General features: G+C 38.3%; 1 long non-coding RNA gene across 1 annotated transcript in view; it reads left to right on the top strand.

Annotated features, from left to right (window-relative positions):
* LOC113931991 overlaps positions 1–20,759 on the top strand; it is a 28,246-nt gene extending 7,487 nt beyond the window's left edge. Inside the window, exons 3-4 of the long non-coding RNA XR_003522941.2 lie at positions 20,290–20,427; positions 20,552–20,759. This is a non-coding gene — a long non-coding RNA (uncharacterized LOC113931991). The remainder of the gene's footprint in view (positions 1–20,289; positions 20,428–20,551) is intronic.
* The last annotated feature ends 2,456 nt before the right edge of the window (positions 20,760–23,215 follow it).

Genomic DNA, 23,215 nt, shown 5'->3' with positions numbered 1-23,215 from the left:
TTTTGGTCTGTGAGCAGAAACTGCCTGCCAGAATTTAAAGAAAGAAAAACTTTTGGGGCGCCTGGGTGGCTCAGTCATTAAGCATCTGCCTTCGGCTCAGGTCATTGGGATCAAGCCCCGCATCGGGCTCCCTGCTCAGCGGGGAGCCTGCTTCTCTCCTACCCTCTGCTTGCCTCTCTGCCTACTTGTGCTCTCCCTCTGTCTCTCTGTCAAATAAATAAATAAAATCTTCAAAAAAAAAAAAACTTTTATATGTACAAAAATAAGGGTAAATACAATTAAGGGATGGAATATGACTGTAAAGATGGAAATTAAAAGATTTTATAAAAGGAATTGATAAGTTGGTTGAAAAAAGAAAGAAAAGAAATTTTAAAAAAAAGGGAGAGAATGTGGTCAGGCAGGAGACTAGAACAAAGCCATACACTTAGAGATTTAGGGTATATTTTAGTCTGTTAGAAGAAACTGTATCCTGAAATTTTAAAGAGAGAAAGCCTTATATATATAGCAAAAATAAGGTTAACTACAGTGAAGGGATAGAATATGACTCTAAAAATGAAAATTAAAAAAGATTTTTAAAAAGAATTGATAAGGTAAGATGTTGGTTAAAAAGGGAAACAAAAATTCAAAAAAACAAAAAAAAATAAGGAAAATTTAAAAAGTTAACTTTGAAAGACTAAAGAAACATGGGGAAAAAAAGTCATGAATTCTATGTGCAATATTCCCCTAGCGCTGGAGTTCTGCTGTTCTCATTGATCGGTAAACTTGGTCTTGGCTGGCTGTTCTTGCTGATCTTCTGGAGGAGGGGCCTGTTGCAGCGCGCCCTTGCCATTCTGGGCTAAGTAATCTCCTTGGGTTTGCTCTCGGGAGCTTTTGTTCCCTGCAAGCTTTCCGTACAGCTTTAGAGGACAAGAGTGAGATGGCGGCCTCCCATTCTCCGCCCTGGCGGAGCCAAGAACTTGGGTCCCCACTCCTCAGTGTGCCCCCAGAGAAAAGCAGTCAATCACTCCCATCTCCCCGGTCTCTGGCCGCACTCTGTGCTCACCCGGCCTGTGACCGAGGGTTTCTATCTCTGGCACCTGACCCCGTGTGGAGTCTCCAAACCCAGCAGATCCCTGCGGTGCATTCCCGTGCTGCTCCTCCCGGGGGAGGAAGGGGAGTCTCCCCAGCTCTGCCGCTTGTTGGGTCCCTGCTGGAGGAGCAGTGGCCTGACTGGGCCACGGATCACGGTTTATGACAACCCTGAGCTGAAAGCCCTCCCCTCGGCTCCGTCTCTGCAGCTGGCTTCCCTGCTCCGATACCTGGGAGCTCTGCCGCACTCAGGCACCCCCAGTCTTTCTGTGACCCCGAGGGTCCTGAGACCACACTGTCCTGCGAGGGTTCCACCCTCCGCTTAGCCACTGGAGCGACGTCCCTCAGCGGAGCCGACTTCTAAAAGGTCCGATTTTGTGCTCCGCGGCTCTAGCACTTGCCAGAAGCGGTCGACGGAGGCCCCCTCCCCTGCCGTCTATCCTCCTGAATATTGCCTCGGATTCACTTCTCCGCATGTCCTACCTTCCAGAAAGTGGTCACTTCTCTGTTCAGAGAGTTGCTGCCATTCTTTTCTTCGATCTCCTGTTGAGTTCGTAGGTGTTCAGAATGGTTTGATCCCTATTCAGCTGAATTCCTGGGACCAGACAAAATTTAGGTCTCCTACTGATGGGGTTTTGGGATATAGGTGAGGTTCAGTGGGGTGGAGTCCGGAGTCGACGACTAAGAAAGAATTCTTGAGATGTCTTTGGTACAAAATGGTGGTTTATTAAAGCACGGGGGCAGGACCCGTGGGCAGAAAGAGCTGCTCTGTATGCATTCATTTCTGAGGAGAAAATCCTCACACAGGTAGGAGAATAAGAGTATATGAGTTCAGATGCTGATAATGTGGTAGATGTGATGGAGGGAGTAGTTGGAGGTTTTCTTCGGATTGTTTTTGTTTCTCAATGAAGTAGGAAGAAGTTATCGGTAGAGAGTAAGAAAATGTTGGAAATTTGAGGAAAATAGAAAGTGAAAAATTATAGTAGTACAGACTCCTCAGAGTTTCTGGAAATGAGGATGTGAGGGGATGAGGGGCAGTGCAGAGGTGGTAGGTTCAATGCATTGGCATGCCTACTGGGTTTGAAAAATTAACGAAACTGAAACATTGGAGAGAATAAGCTGAAAAGATTGAGGGTTGTCAGGTAGAAGAGTGCAGTAACAATAAAGACAAGGTCTAGGTTATCATGGGACTAAGTAGTTGAAACAGAGCAGAGAACAAAGTTATTGTAGGAAAAGAAGTCAAAGAACTGAGAGGCCAACTTAAGGGAGGGATCATCTGTATGGGTATTGAAATTATTAAGACTTGGGGTGTATGACTAGCTCAGTTGTTAGAGCATGCAACTCTTGATTTTGGGGTCATGAGTTCTAGCCCCACATTGACGGTAGAGGTTACTTAAAAAATAAATTATTAAGGGTTATGACCAGAGTTTGAGATAAAGTGACTTTGAGCCAAGTGCAAAACTCTTGGTGATATTTATATTTTTTTTCCTTCTCTCAGTTAAATAAGAAAAAAATGATAGAACTGTAATAATAACCTTCTATGTTTGGTGGGAAACAACAACATTAAGCTTTCGGGTACCTGATTTTTTTTTTCCTCTTTCCTTTTTCAAGTAGAACTCTTACTCTGTTTTTCTAGCAATAGTAATAAAGCCACACATACTGCATTATATTAGTAGGGACAATTATCTAATAGAAAAGGGATTTTTTTTTTAGAGGGGGGAGGAGCAGAGGGAGAGGGAGAGAATCTCTATGCCCAGCACGGAGCCCGACCTCAGGACCCTGAGATCACGACCCGATCCAAAATCAGGAGTTGGATGCTCAACTGAGTGAGCCACACAGGCGCCCCTAGAAAAGGAACTTACGCTAATACCTCTGCCAAGCTTTTGGGAGTCACTTAAGGCTTTGTCAATCTTGACATCGAAAAACCAGTTTCTCTTTCTATGACACTTTAGAGCAAAGATCATACTTAAAAATTGTTGATCCCACTTTAAACACTAGATGTAGCTATTTGGCTTAGATCCCAGGAACTAATCTTTATGGTGAGTTTTTCTCCTAAAGACCTCTTTTACACTTGAAGGATTAATCTGTATATTCCTAGGCGTTTTTTTGTGTGTTTGTTTTTGTTTTTTTTTAACCTGCTGGCTCAGAAATTTAAAATGGTCAGTTTTTCTCAAATAAGAGCAGAGTGTAAATTCAGATTCTAGTTTGGACCACAATAGGTAAAGGAGCTATGTTTTACCAAAAGGTAAAACCAGTCTTTCTAGTATATATTTCTCAAGCCAGAGAACAGAGAGAAACATGTTAGGGAAGGGGTAGGATTTCCTGGGTCCTAGGAACTGATAGAAGGATGAAGAGAATGCTTATGAGATCAGATTAGGTGCATAGTGCTTAGTAAATGTTACCTTCACAGGGAAAGGTCCTTTAGAAACCAAGGAGTAGAGCACAGTCCGGAGCCAGAGGGAGAGGACTGTCCTTGACAGATTCTAAAAAGAAGCTGAAAATACCTCAGCCTGAGCAGCAGTAATAATAGAATTCTTACTTAGGCCAGAAGTCAGAGTAGCGTGGTCATAAAAGGTGATCACATATAAGGTGATTGTCAAGAAGGGCTATATGTAGGTACCTGGCTTATTTCATGCTGAAATTAGTCTACTAGAGATGTCAAGCCCTGGCTTCTCTCCTTACATCCCCCTTTGTGTGAATCTGCCCTGCCTACAGTTTGTGGTTTCAAAGCGGTTGTGTTCTGAACTATGTGTGAATCGTCCTGCCTCTTGACCACAGTTGTTTGGACGTAGGGATGGGCAGTCTTAACATAAGGGAAGTCAGTTGATGAGCTGATCCGCAATTTACCAATGGCCTGACAAAAAGATGAATTGAGCTAGTCAGGTTGCCTGTCTTGGGAATTTGAATCAAAGAAAGAGAAAGAGGTATTTGTTGGTAGTGGGGCAGCTGTCAAGCCACCAATTAAACAGCTCATTATGTTCAAGTTATGCAAGTTAAAAGTTACAGAGGAACAGAAACTACAAGCATTGGAAGCCAATGGGTAAGGGGAAAATGGAATTACCATGGAAGGGAGGCAAATAAAAGCCTCACATTTTCGGAGCACCTGGGTGGCACAGTCGGTTAAAGTGTCCAACTCTTGGTTTTGGCTCAGGTCATGACCTAAGGGTCATGAGATCAAGCCCAGTGTTGTCGGACTCAGTGTGGAGTCCACTTGAGTTTCTTTATCCTTCTCCCTCTGCCCCTCCCCCACTGCTTGCGCTTTCTCTCTCTCTCTCAAATAAATAAATCTTTAAAAAAAATCAGGGCGCCTGGGTGGCTCAGTTGGTTAAGTGACTGCCTTTGGCTCAGGTCATGATCCTGGAGTCCTGGGATCGAGTCCCGCATCGGGCTCCCTGCTCAGCAGGGAGTCTGCTTCTCCCTCTGATGCTCTTACCTCTCGTGCTCTCTATCTCTCATTCTCTCTCTCTCAAATAAATAAATAAAATCTTTAAAAAAAAAGCAAACCCTCACATCTTCAATAAAGTCCAGTTGTATCTCTATAGGAAAACGTCTTAAAATCGGTTGAGCAGGTCATATAGTTGCTTGTAACCAGAAAAACCAGAAACCATATCTCTTTTTCCAGAGAGCTACGCTAATCAAGCTAAATTGTACCTACCTATATTCTTGTTCTGTAAACTCATCTGTTTCTATATATTGGGGCTCTTATTTAGCAGCTTTTTTGAGGTATAATTGATGTACAGTTAACTCATTTAAATTGTACAACTTGATGAGTTTTGACATATATATATATCTATGAAACCATCACACGATCAAGATAACATTTTCATTACTCCAAAATTTCCTCATGCTCCTTTGTAATCCATCTTTCTCTTTATTCCTGTTCCCAGGCAACCACTGATCTGTTTTCTGACACTACATCAGTTTATATTATTTATATTATTTTTGAATTTCATATAAATGGAATCATGTACAGTATGTACTCTTTTCTGGCTGACTTCTTTCATTTACCACAATTTTGAGATTCATTCATATTTAGAGTATCACAAGTTTGTTCCTTTTTTCCTGAGTAGTATTCCATTTGATATAGCACAATTTGATCTCTTGGTAAATATGGCATCATCTGCATGGAGGATCTGATTCACGAGATCTGTACTGTTGGAAAATGTTTCAAAGAAGCAAACAACTTTTTATGGCCCTTCAAATTATCTTCTCCATGAGGGGGAATGAAGAAAAAGACCACCCATCTTGTAGAAGGTAGAGATGCTGGCAACAGGGAAGACCAGAACAATAGGCTTATTAGAAGGATGAACTAAGGTACCTACCATGATTATTTTTGTAATCTGGTCAGTTAATAAACGACTACTCTCAAATGGAAAAAAAAAAATGCCTGTAGCTAAAGGTGGGTCTGGAGGCTAAAATTCAGTCTGGGTTCTGCTAGTTAAGATCTGCAACCTGGTGCAGGGGAGGAAGGGACACTTTTTTTTTTCTGTAATTTGCATAAACATACTCTATGAGTTAATAGAAACTTGATTGCCCCGGCATTTTCTTATCTGATTACTCTTGTTTAATTAATCCAGTGTCCTCTAAATATTCTTGAGAACACAAAGTAAATATTTTCTAAGATTTTCTTTTGTTTTTGGCAGAAAAATTCGTTGTGTGATTTTATCCTCTTCTTTCTTAAGACGTCAGAACATTGCTCTCATCTCTTGCTGTACATTTTTATATAGGTTTGCTGGTGTTGTTTTTTTCTCCTGATAGTTTAACCTTCAATAAAGAGATCTGTAGCTTTTACTGTTTACTGAGATGCAGCATAGACCCTTTTACTCATCTTCATAGATGAGGTGACGTGAGGGTGAGGTGATTTGTAGAGAGTTTAGGGAAGTTCCTGGTATGTCTGAGGTTCTATTTCTGTTCTCAAGACAGTAAAGAAACTGCTCAAGCAGTTTCGGCTGAGCGTCAGCAAAAGGGTGTGTGTGTGTGTGTGTGTGTGTGTGTGTGTGTGTGTGTGTGTGTGTGTGTGTGTGTGTGTGTGTGTTGGGAGTGTGGGGAATATAGTGGGGAGGATTTATAATGACATCGGGATTCTGAAAGCAAGAGTTAGAGAAACTTTCATTATTCAGATTGGCAAGATTTCCCAAATATTGGCTTCCAGGGATTAAAGGACTCTATCTCAGCCACCACTTCCAAAGTTGGGTCAGCAATGATGGTTTGACATAGGATCTCATTTTTGTCCTACAATGGATGAGGTTATCTTGTTAAAGGTGAGAAACTCTAGGGGCTGCCCCAGGAGACAGGTAGAGTAGCAGGTTTTGGAGCAAAGTTTGTTGGAGTGTATTTGAAAAGCCAGATGGGAAACTAGATGTAGAGAGAATAGATCATAAGCAGGTAATCAATACAGTGCCCTAAGGTATAGGGAATCCAACTACCAGGCCTGGGATTCAAAAAGGAAACTGGGTCAAGATTAAGGACTGGGAGATCAATGGGAATGAAAATTTTTAGATTTTATTTATTTATTTGAGAGAGAGAGAGAGTGGGGGGAGGGGCAAAGGGAGAGGGAGAGAGAGAGAGAAAAGCAGAATCCCCGCTGAGAACAGAGCTGGACGCGGGGCTCCATCTCACAACCCTGAAATAATGACCTGAGCCGAAATCAAGAGTTAGATGCTTAACTGACTGAGCCACCCAGGTGCCCCAGCAGAAATGAAATTTAAGGAAGCACCACCTATTGACAGTATTTTACCTGCCAGTGTGCCAGCCCTCAAGAGAAAACAGATGAACAAATTGGATAGGAAATTTAATTTAAAAGATTATGTTTAAGGGGCACCTGGGTGGCACAGTTGGTTAAGGGTCCAACTCTTGGTTTCGGCTCAGGTCATGATCTCATGATCTTATTAGCCCCGTGCCACTTCCCCAATATAGCTTACTATCTCTTACCTAGACTATTAAAATAACTTGTTTTAACAATTATTTATAGGGCGCCTGGGTGGCTCAGTTGGTTAAGCGACTGCCTTCGGCTCAGGTCATGGTCCTGGAGTCCCGGGATCGAGTCCCGCATCGGGCTCCCTGCTCGGCGGGGAGTCTGCTTCTCCCTCTGACCCTCCCCCCTCTCATGCTCTCTCTCTCTATCTCATCTCTCTCTCAAATAAATAAATAAAATCTTTAAAAAAACAATTATTTATAATTTCTATTAGGTAATTCCTGTTGTCTCAATGGGACCACAATATGTTTGGCAGAAAAATGGCAAAAGACACTCAGAGGATTCAAAGTTTCACAAATGGCAAAGTATATAGGAACTAATGAAGCCATTATCCAAAGCAAGAGACAGCAATGACACTTCCAGGTTTTTGGAGGGACTTCAGTCTGGAAGCATGCTTGTTTATCTTCTGCTTTGTGGAAACATCTCCATATGCTCCCATATTCCATCTTCTGGTGGTGACCATTGGGTCTTTCCATCAGTTACATCACATTTTCTTTGTGATAATCACATAGTAATAATTCACATGGTAAAAAACTTCAAACAATACAACAGAAAAAATTAATTTTTCCTTTTATTTAAGCACTTCCATCCCCTGAAGCAGCCACAATTACCACGAGTTTCTTGTGTATCCTTTCAGATATTCAACACATATCTGTTTCTCAGTATCCTGATCTGTAAAATGGAGCTTGGAGTTGGTATTTTTTGTGGGGGGGGGCACAAATGAAAGCATACTCTACACAGGGTTGTGTCTGATGGTGTCTCTTGAAATGTGTGGCTTACATCCATTGGTTATATAATTGTGTATGTGATATTGGTTTTTGACAGTGACAGTTTAGAATGTAATATAGAATATTAAATTTCTCTGAAAATATGAAGTTTTGATTTTAAAACAACATTAGGTTATCTTTCCAGAGCTTGTTTTATATAGACAAGTTCTGTTTATTTTTTTAAAGATTTTATTTATTTATATAATAAATATAAAGAGAGACAGAGAAAGAGAGAACAAGCAGGGGGAGTGGAAGGCAGAGGGAGAAGCAGACTCCCCGCTGAGCAGGGAGCCTGATGCGGGGCTCAGTCTCAGGACCCTGGGATCATTACTTGAGCCGAAGGCAGATGCTTAGCCGGCTGAACCACCCAGGCGCCCCAAAGTTCTGTTTAAAAGGGAGAACCTTATATAATTCCTTAAGTTTTTAACCTGTAAAGTGGGTTCCTCTATTTCTACAGGGCATTGAATATATTCCTTATGTAAGGAATGCAGATTCCATGAACATTTTTATTGCAACAACTGCAGGATTAATCTTTTGGCAAGAGAAAATATAAACCAATGAGAAAATTTCAGATTATATCTAAAATATACTTAAGGTTTTAATTTAGGCACCTGGATGTTATCCACTTCTAAATGTTTAGATGGTCCTTGAGGTTTATCCTACCTTTATAGTTGTTTCTTGGGTTAGAATTGCAAATAAAATAAGGTTTTGTCACTAGTTGAGCCTATCAGGTAGTATATTCTAATACTTTTGTAATGTTTTGTCCAATTCATCCTACTATTATGGGTGTTTTCATTTAACAGGAGAACAGAAGTTCTGATGGTGGACTTTGGCACCACCAAGTTGCCTTCTGTGAAATGCCAAGTCCATCTTGTCATGCATGATGGAGATTGAGATAACCAATATCTTTTTTTCTTCTATGATGATAGAATGTTGTTTGATTTGCATAAATCCTTCTGAGATTGGGTAGCTATCTTTTAGATGCTAATAATGTACAAATCAGTGTGGGCTGTTGGTTTCACAGAGTGGTAGCTTAAGTCATTCATTACCTTTAGCTTAAAAGTTAGCTTACGTGTGAACTTCAATCTTAACTGAGGTTCCCTTCAGATGTTGGATTAACTCTAGTAACTTACTATTTTCCATTTTTGAATGGGGTTTCTGAGTTTGTTTCAATGGCCTACCAAAATCATAAATAACTTGAAGGCATATTTATTAGCATAGATGTTAACTATTAAACCGTTAGCAAGTTGGCATAGTTGTGTTAAAGCTATCAGTTCAGCTATCTGAGCAGAATGAACTATGGTATAAAGAAGTTTTAATCACAGAATGTTAGAAAGAATAGCATATGCAGTATAACATAGACCTTTATAAATTCTAAGTTAAGAGCCGACACCAAAAGTATCATACCTTTGTCTGAAGAAACATCGGTAGAGTCAGGACATTGCATGCTTGGATTTTTAATAACTGTTAGTCATGAGATTTACCTTTTTCAGGAAGGGAAAATAGAGCAGCTGGATTTAGATTTGGATAGCATTTGTCAGTTATGAGGGGAGCAGACAAAAAAAAATTTTAAGTGGTAATTTGGCTGGCCAACAAGAGTTGAATATTGTTTAGAATGAAAAGGCTTCTCCCACAAGAGACCCTTGGGGTGAGAGGTTAGCCTAGAACAACATCTGTAGAGGTTTCAATTAAATTAGGTGCCTTTGCAACAACATGTAAATAAGGTGGATAATTCTTAGCTATAGGGCCCAGGGAAATGCTCAGGTAGGTAATGTGCTTATAATGAATTCCTAGTTTTTGAAAAAGTATCCCTAAAGCACAACCACATCTTTAGGTACAGAGTTTAGCCTAGTGAGGAATGCTCAAATATTCAGGGGCTATATATTTAAGATGGCAAATGCTTTGTTGGTACCTGTCTCCCAAGAAAGGGTATCTGGGTTATTTGTTATAGTTATTATATCATAGTTATTGAACTAATTAAAATATGGCAAATATATTGAATTATTTTAACATTATTCCTTTTATATGGCAAAAAAACAAATTTTAGTGTTACCAATGGCTGTCTGGGAGACATCAAAAATAGTTGAAGTATAAAGGACATCTTGACAGTTTTATTATTTCCAATTTGTAGTTTGAATTTGGCAAAAGCAGTATCTAAAAGAGTTGTCAGAGGAATTTTCGTTATACTAAGATGTGTGTGTAGGGCCTATATGCCTACAGGCAAGAAATAATTAGTCTTGACTTAAAGCAGGAATTCTCAACTTTTTTAAGTCATAGACCTTTTGTGGCAACTCAATGAAGTCTCCGGACCTTTTCTAACAAGAATATGTTTAAATGCATATGTGAAAATCATGGAATTTAAAAGAAAACCAATTATATTGACCCGTCTTTCTGGAATTTAACAATTGTTTTGTGTGTTGTCTTGTGGTATTCTGTGCTTTCCTAAAATAATGGTTCTCATGTCTGATAGCATTCACTTACATAATTATTTAAAAAATATGTAACAGTCTCATGACAAAATATCCACAAGCACTATTTGTATAACACACAACATGTGTGTCCCTTATAATATTACATAACTTAGAATACCAAAAAAGAGTACAAAAAAAAAAACGAAAGAAAGAACCTCTGAACTACCCTACGACCCAGCAATTGCACTACTGGGTATTTACCCCAAAGATACAAATGTAGTGATCTGAAGGGGCACCCGCACTCCAATGTTTACAGCAGCAGTGTCCACAGTAGCCAAACTATGGAAAGAGGCCAGATGTCTATCGACAGATGAATGGATAAAGATGTGGTATATATACATATATACACACATATATGTGTGTGTGTGTGTGTGTATGTATATATACACATATATACATATAGTGGAATATTATGCAGCCATCAAAAATGAAATCTTTCTATTTGCAGCGACATGGATGGAACTAGAGGGTATTTTGCTAAGCAAAATAAGTCAATCAGAGAAAGACAATTATCATTTGACCTCACTGATATGTGGAATTTAAGAAACAAGGCAGAGGATCATAGGGGAAGAGAGGAGAAAATGAAACAAGATGAAACCAGAGAGGGAGACAAACCATAAGAGACTCTTAATCATAGGAAACAAACTAAGGGTTGCTGGAGGAATGGGGTAACTGGGTAATGGACATTAAGGAGGGCATGTGATGTAATGAACACTGGGTATTATATAAGACTCATGAATCACAGACCCTCTGAAACCAGTAATACATTATATGTTAATTAATTGAATTTAAACTTAAAAAATCTGAAAAAAAAAACCACTGCTACTGAGCTAACATACAGGATTTAATTGATAAATAAGACTTACACAAGCCACAGATGTTACTTAGTATCAAGCTTTACTAAATAATTTCAAGGATACAATCTAGAGGTTCAGAAGAAGCAGAGAGATTTGGGGACACTAAGACGCTCCAAGGCTCCCCATGTCTTTCGTTCCCACTCGAAACATGCAGCTCTTCCTCAGAATAGAGAAGGGCCCTAAATGAGGTTTGTGGGGCTTCTCATGGTTGGTGTTTCAACTTTGAAGCATCTCTATTTTATATCTTACTGAGTTGTATAGTTTACATGACATTCTCCAAGAAGACATGCCTCATAGATCCTGATTCTATGTACATTAGTCCTTATCAGGAATATTCTCCTAAGGACAAGTTCTCTTCCATCTAGCAAATATCATTAGTCTATTGACTTGGAGGACCAGTTGACAGATTAGATTGTACCACCAGCTTTCTTTTATTTCCCCCAGAGATCTCCATTCCCTATCCCCTTTTTGAAGGAAGTGAATGGAAGGCTGACTAGCTGCTTTAACACCTTCCTCCCAGTTACTCATAGAAATTCAACACTTTGTATGACCTGTGATACTGTACAATCTCTTACAAGTAATTTTATTCTAGTTAATAAGTAGAAATAATAACACTTAAAAAGTTACCTCACTTGCCAGATGTGTTCAAACTTGTCTGGTCTATCCATATAGGCTACACACCTATTGCTGCTACATAAAGGCATGCTTTCTTAGGGATTAGGGATCACTCGTGTGAACTGCCCATCTTTGCCAAGTAGTAACATTTTATGTCATTAGTCAATAAGCAGTTATAGAGATATCAGGGTCACCATTGTAAAAACATGTGATTCACCATTTTGCTGCTGAGCAAGTACTAGCCACAAAGTTGCCCAATAGATCTCAGCAACATTGCAGGTCATCTGTTGACAGACTACAATCACTTTTGATATAGCTTCATGTTAATAACTATTGTACTTTCAAAATAGCATGATCCTAAAAGATATTTCAAACTCTCTACAACAACTTAATGTGTTAAGAAATATCTATAACTTCTATTTAAGACAATATCACAGGCACTGCAAATCTTAGTGTTACTGATTGATTGATTTGCCTATGTTCATAAGGCAAAGACACATTAAATTTCAGATTCCTTAAAACCCTCAGTTTAGGGGCGCTTGGGTGGCTCAGTCGTTAAGCCTCTGCCTTTGGCTCAGGTCATGGTCCCAGGGTCCTGGGATCGAGCCCCACATCGGGCTCCCTGCTCCGCGGGAAGCCTGCTTCTCCCTCTCCCACTCCGCCTGCTTGTGTTCCTTCTCTCACTATCTCTCTCTGTCAAATAAATAAATAAAATCTTAAAAAAAAAAAAACCTCTCATTGAGAGTAAAAATATTGAAAGCAAGTAACAATAATTGTTAAATACAGCTTTTGCAGAAGTGAACTTTTACTTAAAAGTCATTCAGGAGGGTGACAAAAGCACAGAAAATTGTGGGATAGCATTTAAAGAAGGCAACATGGGAGGCTCTGAATCCCCCTGATTCCACAGACATACTGAATGAACAGCTACACATGGAGCAATTGCCTCTGAGAGAAATCCAGAAACTAGCAAAGTGATGCCCACACTTCAGGTGAGCAAGAAAATACCCACATCAAAACAGGTAGGAAAGACTGAGACACACTCTCCATAAACCCTACCCCTGGCACAGTGCCATACATTAGGAAGGAAGTCCTAGTTTCTCCCTGAGGAGTAGTGGGTTGGAACCCCACATCCAGCACCCTGACTTTTAAGACTCTCTCAAGCATAGGGGTTGCAAAAAAGATTAATCCAAAGAGAACCACACTGAGACACATTATAATCATCAAAAACAAAAAAGGAGAGAATGTTAAAAGCAGCAAGAGGAAAACAACTTGTTACATAGAAGGGAACCCCCAAGACTATCAGTAAATGTTCTAGCTGTAACTCTGCAGGCCTTAAAGAAGTGGCATGATATATTCGAAGTGCTAAGAAAAGAAACCAAACTGCTAACCAAAAATAACACTATCTGGCAAAGTTGTCCTTCAAAATTGAAGGAAAGGAAAAGTTTTCCAGACACGCAAAAGCTGAAGGAGTTCATCACCACTTACCAGCCTCATAAGAAATGTTACAGTGAGTTCTTCAAGCTGAAATGAAAGGATGCTAATTAGTAACAGGAAAACATTTGGAAAGTATAAAACTGGTAAGGGTAAATATATAGTTAAATTCAGAATACTCTAATTTACTCATGGTGGGTAAATGACTTATAACTTTAGAATGAAGCTTAAAATACAAAAGCATTAAAAATAACTGTAACTACAATAATTTGTTAATAGATACCCAAAGTAAAAAGATTAAATTGTGACATTGAAAGTGTAAAATGGGGAGGGGTAGGGGCACCTGGGTGGCTCAGTGGGTTAAGCAGCTGCCTTCAGCTCAGGTCATGATCCCAGGGTTCTGGGATTGAGCCCCACAAAGGACTCTCTGCTTAGCAGGGGGTCCGCTTCTCCCTCTCCCTGCTGTTCCCCCCTGCTTGTACTCTCTCTCTGTCAAATAAATAAATCTTTAAAAAAATGTGGAGGGGTATAGACTGTAACAATGTAAACTTTTGTGTGTGGTCAAAGTTAAGTAGTTATCAGCTTAAAATAGACTGTTATAAATGTTAGATGCTGGGGCGCCTGGGTGGCTCAGTCGTTAAGCATCTGCCTTCGGCTCAGGTCATGATCCCAGGGTCCTGGGATCGAGCCCCGCATTGGGCTCCCTGCTCCGCGGGAAGCCTGCTTCTCCCTCTCCCACTCCCCCTGCTTGTGTTCCCTCTCTCACTGTCTCTCTCTGTCAAATAAATAAAATCTTTAAAAAAATAAAAAAATAAATAAATGTTAGATGCTTTATGTAAGCCTTATGGTAATCACAAAACTAAAACCTATAGTGTACACACAAAAGATAAAGAGTAAGAAATCCAAACACACCACTTAGAAAATCATCAAATCATAAAGGAAGAAAGAAAGGAACAAAGGGATTAGAAAACAACCAAAAATCAATGAACAAAATGGCAATAGTAAGTCTATATTTACTGGATACCTGGCTGGGCTCAGTTGGCAGAGTGTTTGACTCTTGATCTTGGGGTTGTAGGTTTGAGCCCCACGGGTGTAGAGATTATATAAAAATAAAAATTTTTTAAAGATTTTATTTATTTATTAGAGAGAGAGAGAGAAACAGCATGAGAGGGGAGAGGGTCAGAGGGAGAAGCAGGCTCCCCGCTGAGCCAGGAGCCCGATGCGGGACTCAGTCCCAGGACTCTGGAATTATGACCCGAGCCGAAGGCAGTCGCTCAACCAACTGAGCCACTCAGGTGCCCCTAAAAATAAAATCTTTTTAAAAATCTGTATCAATAATTACTTTAAATGTAAATGGATGAAATTCTCCAATTCAGTGGCTGATGGATTAAAAAAATAAGACGCATTTCACTTTTAAGAACACACATAGACTGAAATTGAAAGAATGGAAAAAGATATTCCATGTGAATGGAAACCAAAAGAAAGCAGGGGTAGCAATACTTACATCAGACAAGAGACCAAAAAGGTCATTATATAATGATAAATGGGTCAGTTCATCAAGAGGATATAACATTTGTAAATAATTATGCACACAACATAGGAGCACTTAAAAATATAAAGCAAATAAAACAGATCTGAATGGAGAAATAGGAATATAACAATAGTAGGAGAATTCAGTATCCCACTTTCAACAATGGATAGACATCCAGACAGCAAATCAATGAAGAAACATAGGTCTTAAATTACATGTTAGACCAGGTGGACTTAACAGACTTTTACAGAACATTCCATCCAACAGCAACAGAATACACATTCTTCTCAAGGGCACATGGAACATTCTCCATGGTGAATTATATATTAGGACACAAAAGAAGTCTCCATAAATTTAAGAAGATTGAAATCAAATCAAGGATTTTTTCCAAATACAATGGTATGAAACTAGAAATCAATTATAAGAAAAAACCTGGAAAATTCATGAGTATGTAGAGATCAAACCACATGCTACTGAACAACCAATGGATCAAAGAATAAGTCAAAAGAGAAATCCCCAGAAATATATTGAGACAGATGACAAAACAAGTGGAACATACCAAAATTAGGGGATGTAGCAAAACAGTTGTTAAGAGAGAAGTTAATGGCAATAAATGCCTACATTAAGGTAAAAGAAAGATTTCAAATAAACAACGTAGCTTTTACACCTCAAGGAATAGGAAAAAAAAAAAAAACTAAGCCCAAGTTGGTAGAAGGAAGGAAATAGCAAAGACAGAGTATAAATAAATGGAATAGAGACAAAGATAATATAAAAGATCAATGAAATTAAGAGCTGTTCTTTTTTTTCATATTTTATTTTTAAAGATTTCCTTTATCTATTTGTCAGGGTTGGGGGGAGAGAACACAAGCAGGGAGAATGGCAGGCAGAGGGAGAAGCAGGCTCCATGCTGAGCAAGGAGCCTGATACGGGACTTGATCCCAGGACCCTGGGATCGTTACCTGAGCTGAAGGCAGACACTTAACCGACTGAGCCACCCAGGAGTCCCAAGAGCTGTTCTTTTTTTTTGAAAACATAATCAAAATTGACAAACCTTTAGCTAGACTTACCATATATATATTTGTGATTAGAAGTGTGTTTTGTGTGAAAGTAAACTGAACCAAGTTTTTCTGATACAATTATATATAGAAAATCTTAAAAACTCTACCAGAATTCAGTAAAGATTAAGGATACAAAATCAATACATGGAAATCAGTTGTGTTTTTATACACTAATAACGATCTATTGGAAAGAGAAACTAAGAAAATAATCCCATTTACAAAGCATCAAGAAGAATAAAATACTTAGGAGTAAATTTAACCAAGGAGGCAAAATGTTTATACAATGAAAACTATGAGACATTGATGAAAGAAATTGAAGAAGACAAATAAATGGAAAGATAATTCTGTGCTCCTGTATTGGAAAATTAATATCACTAAAATATCCATACAATGCAAAGTAATCTATAGATTCAACATAATCCCTATTAAAATTCCAAAGGAATTTTTCCACAGAAATAAACAATACTCAAATTTGTATGGCACCACAAAAGATTCTGAATAGCCAAAGCAATCTTAAGAAAGAACAAATCTGGAGGTATCATACTTCCTGATTTCAAATATATTACAAAATTATAATAAAACAATATGGCATTGGCATAAAAAGCAGACACATTAATCAATGGAACAGAATGGAGAGCCTGGAAATAAACCCACACTTATATGGTCAATTAATTCACAACAAAGGAGAATATACAATGGGAGAAAGTCTCTTCAACAAATGGTGTTTGGGAAACTGGATAGTCACTTGTAAAAGAATGAAACTGGAGCCCTGTCTTACACCATATACAAAAATCAACTGAAAATGGATTAATATTTGAACATACTGAAACCATATAATTCCTAGAACAAAACATAGGTGGTAAGCTCCTTAACATTGGTCTTTGGATTTGACACCAAAAGCTAAGGCAACAAAAGCAAAAATAGTGTTACTATATCAAACTAAAAAAGACTCCTACACAGTGAAGGAAACCATAAACAAAACAAGACAACCTATGGAATGGGAGAAAATAATCTAGAAACCATAAATCTGATAAGGGGGGGTTAATATCCAAATATATGTAAAGAACTTACACAACTGAATAAAAAAACCATTTTGATTAAAAAATGGGCAGAAGAAATGAATAAACATTTTCCCAAAGAAGTCACACAAATGCCTGGCGGGTACATGAAAAGGTGCCAAACATCACTAATCATCAAGGAAATGCAAATCAAACCCACAGTGAGGTGTCACCTCACACCTGTTAGAATGGCTGTCATTGCAAAGACAGCAGTTAAGTGTTGTGAAGAAAAGGGAAACCTTGTGCACTATTGGTAAGATTGTAAATTGGTGCAGCCACTTGGGAAACAGTATGGAGGTTTTTCAAAAAATTAAGAATAAGACTACCATATGATCCAGTAATCCCACTTCTGGGTATATGTCCAATTTAATGAAAACAGGATCTCAAACAGATGTCTGTACTCCCATGTACATCACAGTGTTAATCACTATAGCCAAGATGTGGAAACTACTTAAGTACCTGTCAACAGGTGAATGGATATAAAAGATGTATTCATATAGCCATATGAATATTTTTTAGCCATGAAGAAGAAGGAAATCCTACCATTTTAACAATAGAGATGGAACTTGAAGGTATTACACTAAGTGAAGTCAGAGAAAGATACATATTGCATGATATCACTTCCATGTGTGATCTAAAAAAAGGTGAACTCGCAGAAACAGCGACTACGGTGTTGTTTCTCTACAGAGACTACAGGGCCTGGGGGTTGGAGGAAATGGGAAGATGCTGTTTAAAGAGTACAAACTTCCTTCGGGTGCCTGGGTGGCTCAGTCGGTTAAGTGTCTTCCTTCAGCTCCTGGGATCAAGCCCCACATCGGGCTCCCTGCTCAGTGGGGAGTCTGCTTCTCCCTCTCACTCTCCTTCTGTGCTCTCTCTCAAATAAGTAAATCATTTAAAAAAAAAAAAAAGAGTACAAACTTCCACTTATAAGATGAATACGTTCTGAGGATTTAATGTATAACATGGTGATTAGAGTTAGTAATACTTTATTATATACTTGAAGGTTGCTAAGAGAGTAGATCTTAAATGTTCTCACCACAAAAAGAAATTTGTATTATTTGACATGTTGGAGGTGTTAGCTAACATGATGGTGGTAATCATTTTGCAATATATGTTTACCAAATCAACACGTTGCATACCTTAAAGTTATACGATAATGTATGTCAATTATAACCCAGTGAAGATGGGGAAAAACACAGAAAATATAGTCAGAGACCAGGTATCTGAATTATTACCACTTTAAAAAATATTTTTCTTTAAGGGTGCTTGGGTGGCTCAGTTGGCTAAGCATCTGCCTTTGGCACAGGTCGTGATCCCAGGGTCCTGGGTTTGAGCCCCGAGTCAGGCTTCCTGCATGGCAAGGAGCCTGCTTCTCCCTCTGCCTCTCCGCCCCTGGCTTGTGCTCTCTTGCTCACTCATCTCTCTCAAATAAATAAATACAATCTTTAAAAAAATATTTTTGTTTACTAATTTATTACCTTTATATGTACATTTTTGGAAACATACTTAAATATACATATGGTTAAATGACAAATTTAAAACTTTTAACTTTAGCTTTAAGATATACTTGCCTTATTAATATATAAGATATTGTATATATTATGTTTAATTCATCATCTTAATAAAATTTTAAGTTTCCCTGATAAACAAATGGATAAAACACGTTCATCCTCTTTATATTCATATCTCTTTGTAATGAGTATATCACCCGTTTTAGCTACATCTTTAACCAAAGCAACTAACTTCTGAATTCTCAGTCACAGAAGAACTAGGAAATAGGTAACTGAGAATGAGCTATTATAGACCATCATTTCGCCCTGGCAGGACTCCAATGAAAGTTGCTTATATTCTATGAGTACCCTTCTACATCTCTTTTATATTTGTAAAGTATTAAGTGCAAACATGACCATGTATACTAGCATGACCTAAAGTTATTTGCATATGTCTTTTAAACTATTAGCTAATGACCAATGTAGAATGTATATAAATAAGAGATATATAGATGTATATGTTTGCTTATTTTTGTTTTCTATATTTTGTGAATTTAGATCTACTTAGGAATTATCTAGCTAGTCTAAGATTATTTTAACTTAATTAAATTAATTTATACACTAGTCTATGTTCTCAGGGATTTTGGAAATCTTGTTTGAAGTTGAACTTAAACACAGTCTAATTCGTCAGAGAACTATGGTATTTAAAAATTTTTATAGGTAGTATGAGCAGAGCTATGAGGACTGTATGATTTGTGGTTGTCTGAAGTTTATAAGAGTAAATCTTTCAAAAGGTAGTTGAACCATAGTTTTATGTGTTTGTAACTTTAAACATTTAATGGAAGTAAAAAAATCAGTATAGGAAATCTAGGAAGTTAGAATTAATTAGGCTTTCCATGAGAAAATAATATTATGCTAACATGTTTTACACTATATTAAAATCAGGGAGAACATATAACTATTTTTAAACCCAAATTACAAAACACATTAATTTGTCCAAGGATTCACCTTGATAGAAATATAACCTAAACTTACCCTTAAATTATTTCCCCTGTACTTACACAACTACTTAAACTTTAAAACATTTGTTTAAAGGTACTGTTTTTTAAAAATAATTTTCTCCCCACTGTTTTCCAGCCTGATAACCACTGGTATTTCAATGGCTCTTCTCTTGAAACTTTGTAACCAAGACCATTAATTTAATTTACAGTTAAGCAACTCCTTCTCCTCCTCTTCCTTCTCCTCCAGTTTCTTCTCCTTTTCCTCCTCTACTTTATATTCTTTTCTTCTCTTCCATTATGTTACAGAGTATCAGCGAGCCTCCGAAGCTTTTATAAATTGTCAGCACACTGAAAGCGTTAGTCTGCTTCCTAAAGGTTATTGAATGTTTTATTAGTCTCTATAAGTCAACTAGAACAGGAGTTTCTTTAAATTTTAAGACTTTATAATTAAATTTTAAAATTTTCTTGAGAAATAGACAAAAATGTGCCATTTGTTTGTTTAGAAAATATTTCATATTTAGTAGACAAATCTTATAAACCCCTGGGCAAGGAAGGGAACTCTGGAAGAATGTAAAGTTGCTTTTCCTCATATTTTATTATGTGCTTTTTGGAGGGTACCTTCCAGACAGGGTCGACTTCTAAGTTCTACTGTAGGATTCTGTAACACCTCATTGTAGTTTACACAAAGCTCTCCCTCGCATCTTTACTTGGCTCATTTGTGTATATTTCCATGGGACTTTCTTATTTCTTTTCCAAGAGGAAGGAACCAAACCAAAACAAAAGCCATGCACGTTGAATCCTTGAGTTTTCTCAGCAATGTCACAGTGCCCCAGAGAAGCCCGAAGCAGTCATTCTCATTCCAGTGACATGCAAGCTTGTTCACAAAATTAGAATGCACAACAAGCAAAGCTATTTTACAAGCTATACAAAACCAGTTTTAATTTTTCCATGTTTTCTTCCCTTTGAAGATAGGTCATTTTGTTCTGAATATCCCTGTAATGTACACAATCAATAGATCTTTATCATCAACTAATCTTGAAAAGTTCCCAAAAGAGAAAGAGAGAGAATGAGAGGAAATCAGCCCAGCTGCAGAAGGAGCTACCAATGTAAGCAGAGTGTTATAAAAGACTAATTTCCTTGTCTTCTCCCTCTGTATCACACTTCTCTGTATTACTTACATATCTCTTCCACATTGACACTGGACTTGGCTGTGTGACTTGTTCCTGATAGATACCAGCAAATCCACACAAGCGGTGGCTTGATAAGCATTTGTGCATTGAGTCTTACCCTCTCTGAACACTCCTGCCGCAGTGTGAAGCCAGCATGAAACACATGGAGAGAGGCCCAGCTGGCCTAGGGGTCCAGTCGTCCCCGCTGAGACCCCAGGCATGATTGAGAAGTTGTCTTAGACCATCCAGGCCCAGTTGAAGTCACAGATGATTGCAACTGCATGAGTGAGCCTTGGTGAGATCAGCAGAACCTTGACAGAAATGTGGAGAAATAATAAATTGTTGTTTCAATCCAGTAAGTTTTGTGTGGTTTGTTATACAAACCTATCTGTCTTTTCTAAAGAAAGGAAAGGGCTTTTCTCTTTCTTGCAATACAAAGACCTACAAAGAACTGACAAAACATAGAGCAGAAGACAAACAACATGACGTCCTGGAAGCAGTTGGAAAAGTTAACAAATCAGGGAGGTAGGCTGTAACGGGCAGTTTTCAACTCCGAGGGTCAGAGCAGCCAAGTTTGACGATTACCTCATGATCCGGTAGCAAACAGATATCAGGAGATAGCAGAATCTCTAACACAGACAAGCAAACAAGACACATAAAGGAACAACCAAATGCCCCACTCTGCTGATACCTGTGAGACCACCATGAAAACAGCTGCCCAACATTATTTTAACAGCAGCTGTGGACAAAAATCGGACCCAGCTTCAGGCATGCAAGAGCCAGCAAGTTTGATCCCTGAGCAATAACACTCACAGGAGAAGTGAGAAAAGATAAGATAGGACTTGCGGGGTCTGGATGAAGTGATTGCTTAGGCTACATGTTTCTGATGACTCAGTAGGCTTCTGATAGCTCTGAGTCATTTAGTTGGCTTAAAAACAGAGCTGGAGGGGCGCCTGGGTGGCTCAGTGGTTAAGCATCTGCCTTTGGCTCAGGTCATGATCCCAGGGTCCTGGAATCGAGCCCCACATGGGGCTCCCTCTCCCACTCCCCCTGCTTGTGTTCCCTCTCTCGCTGTGTCTCTATCTGTCAAAAGAACAACAGCAACAACAACAACAACAAAAACAGCTGGAAAACAAACAAAAAAAACAGCTGAGTTTACTTAGGTATGAGGGAGATAGTCATACACTGGTGGTCACTGGAAAAAAAAATAAGGTGGAGTTTATTAAAACAAGAACCATAAACTAGCAGTAGGACAATGACTCCTCGTTGTTGTCCCTGGACAAGTCGAGAGGCTAACAACTAGCTAAAGAACAGTGTGCCCTGGAGCAGGATAGCAAGATTAATATTAGGGAAAGCAAATTCGTTACTTATAGGTTATCTGAGAAAACTTATGATTTCAGCTGTGGAGTACATTTGATTGCAGTCTCTGTGTAAAAGAGGTTAGATCTTTCTTCAGCTTTTCCACCTTAGTTAAGCCTCCATTTCCTGCACCATAAGTCCACAGGGGAGAATTCTGAAGTTTTCCTGCTGTCTGCAGGGTTTATTTCATTTTTCCTTTGTTCTTTTTTAAAGATTTTATTTATTTATTTGACAGAGAGACAGCGAGAGAGGGAACACAAGCAGGGTGAGTGGGAGAGGGAGAAGCAGGCTTCCCGCTGAGCAGGAAGCCGGTTGCGGGGCTCAATCCCACGACCCTGGGATCATGACCTGAGCCAAAGGCAGATGCTTAACGACTGAGCCACCCAGGCATCCCTCATTGTGTTTTCATATTAAGACTCTATGTACATATTATAGCTTACATTACATTACAATGGCTTGTTTGTAATTATAAGGATAAAGATCAGAAATACCATGGACACAAAGGTTGAAGTGGTTGGGTTCTGAGGTCAGGCTGATTTGATGTGACTTCTCTGTATTCATCTTTATCATCCTGTCTAGTGAGTATTTTCACAATGTCAATATTCCATGCATGTTTGTTTGATTGATAAGTTGTTGATAGAGTGAATTTTGGCTGAAAGTTTTATAGTTCTCAGGAACCCACTTCAGTACTTTCTTCCTCATCAAGTACTCTTCAAGTTTATAAAATAATGATTAGAACTAGAGTCCACTTGCTATGTTTTAATCATAGGTACTTTTGTGCTTCACTTGTGTGGTTTTGAAACAATGGTGGGTATCCTAGTCATTATACCTGTCACATAAAAATTTCTTTAATTATAACTATTGACCTCTAATATTGTGATGAAATAAGATAATAAATATGGTGTCATAATCTTTAAGAATGTTTTCATTTTTTAATCATATTTACATCATAGAGTATTGTAATAATTAAGTAAGTTAATATAATAATTGCTATGTGTTAGCTGTTATTATATCATTGTAATAAACATTATAAAAGGAAGGTCAGTAGTGTGTACAATAATTTGGCAAGACTATATCAAGTACTTAGGCTGAATTATAAGTATACCACTGTGGTACTAGATAATGGAAGAAAGGTAATTCACTATGCCTTGAATAAAAGTGCCAACACTATCCTAATGTCTTTTTGGGAAAAACTAATTCAAGAGGATCTAATGGCTAGTTCATTTAAAGGCGTGCCTGTGTACCTTGTCATGTTTTAATTCTTATAAATTTCCCCACCAAATTCTTTTTTTTTGATCAGTCTCATCTGCTCCCTCAATTTTAGACACTATTAATAAATCTTTTTTTTAAAGGTTTTATTTATTTA

This window comes from Zalophus californianus, chromosome 4 (genome assembly GCF_009762305.2).
Source record: "Zalophus californianus isolate mZalCal1 chromosome 4, mZalCal1.pri.v2, whole genome shotgun sequence".
Taxonomy (NCBI): Eukaryota; Metazoa; Chordata; class Mammalia; order Carnivora; family Otariidae; genus Zalophus; species Zalophus californianus.
This window is presented reverse-complemented; position numbering and strand designations above follow the sequence as displayed.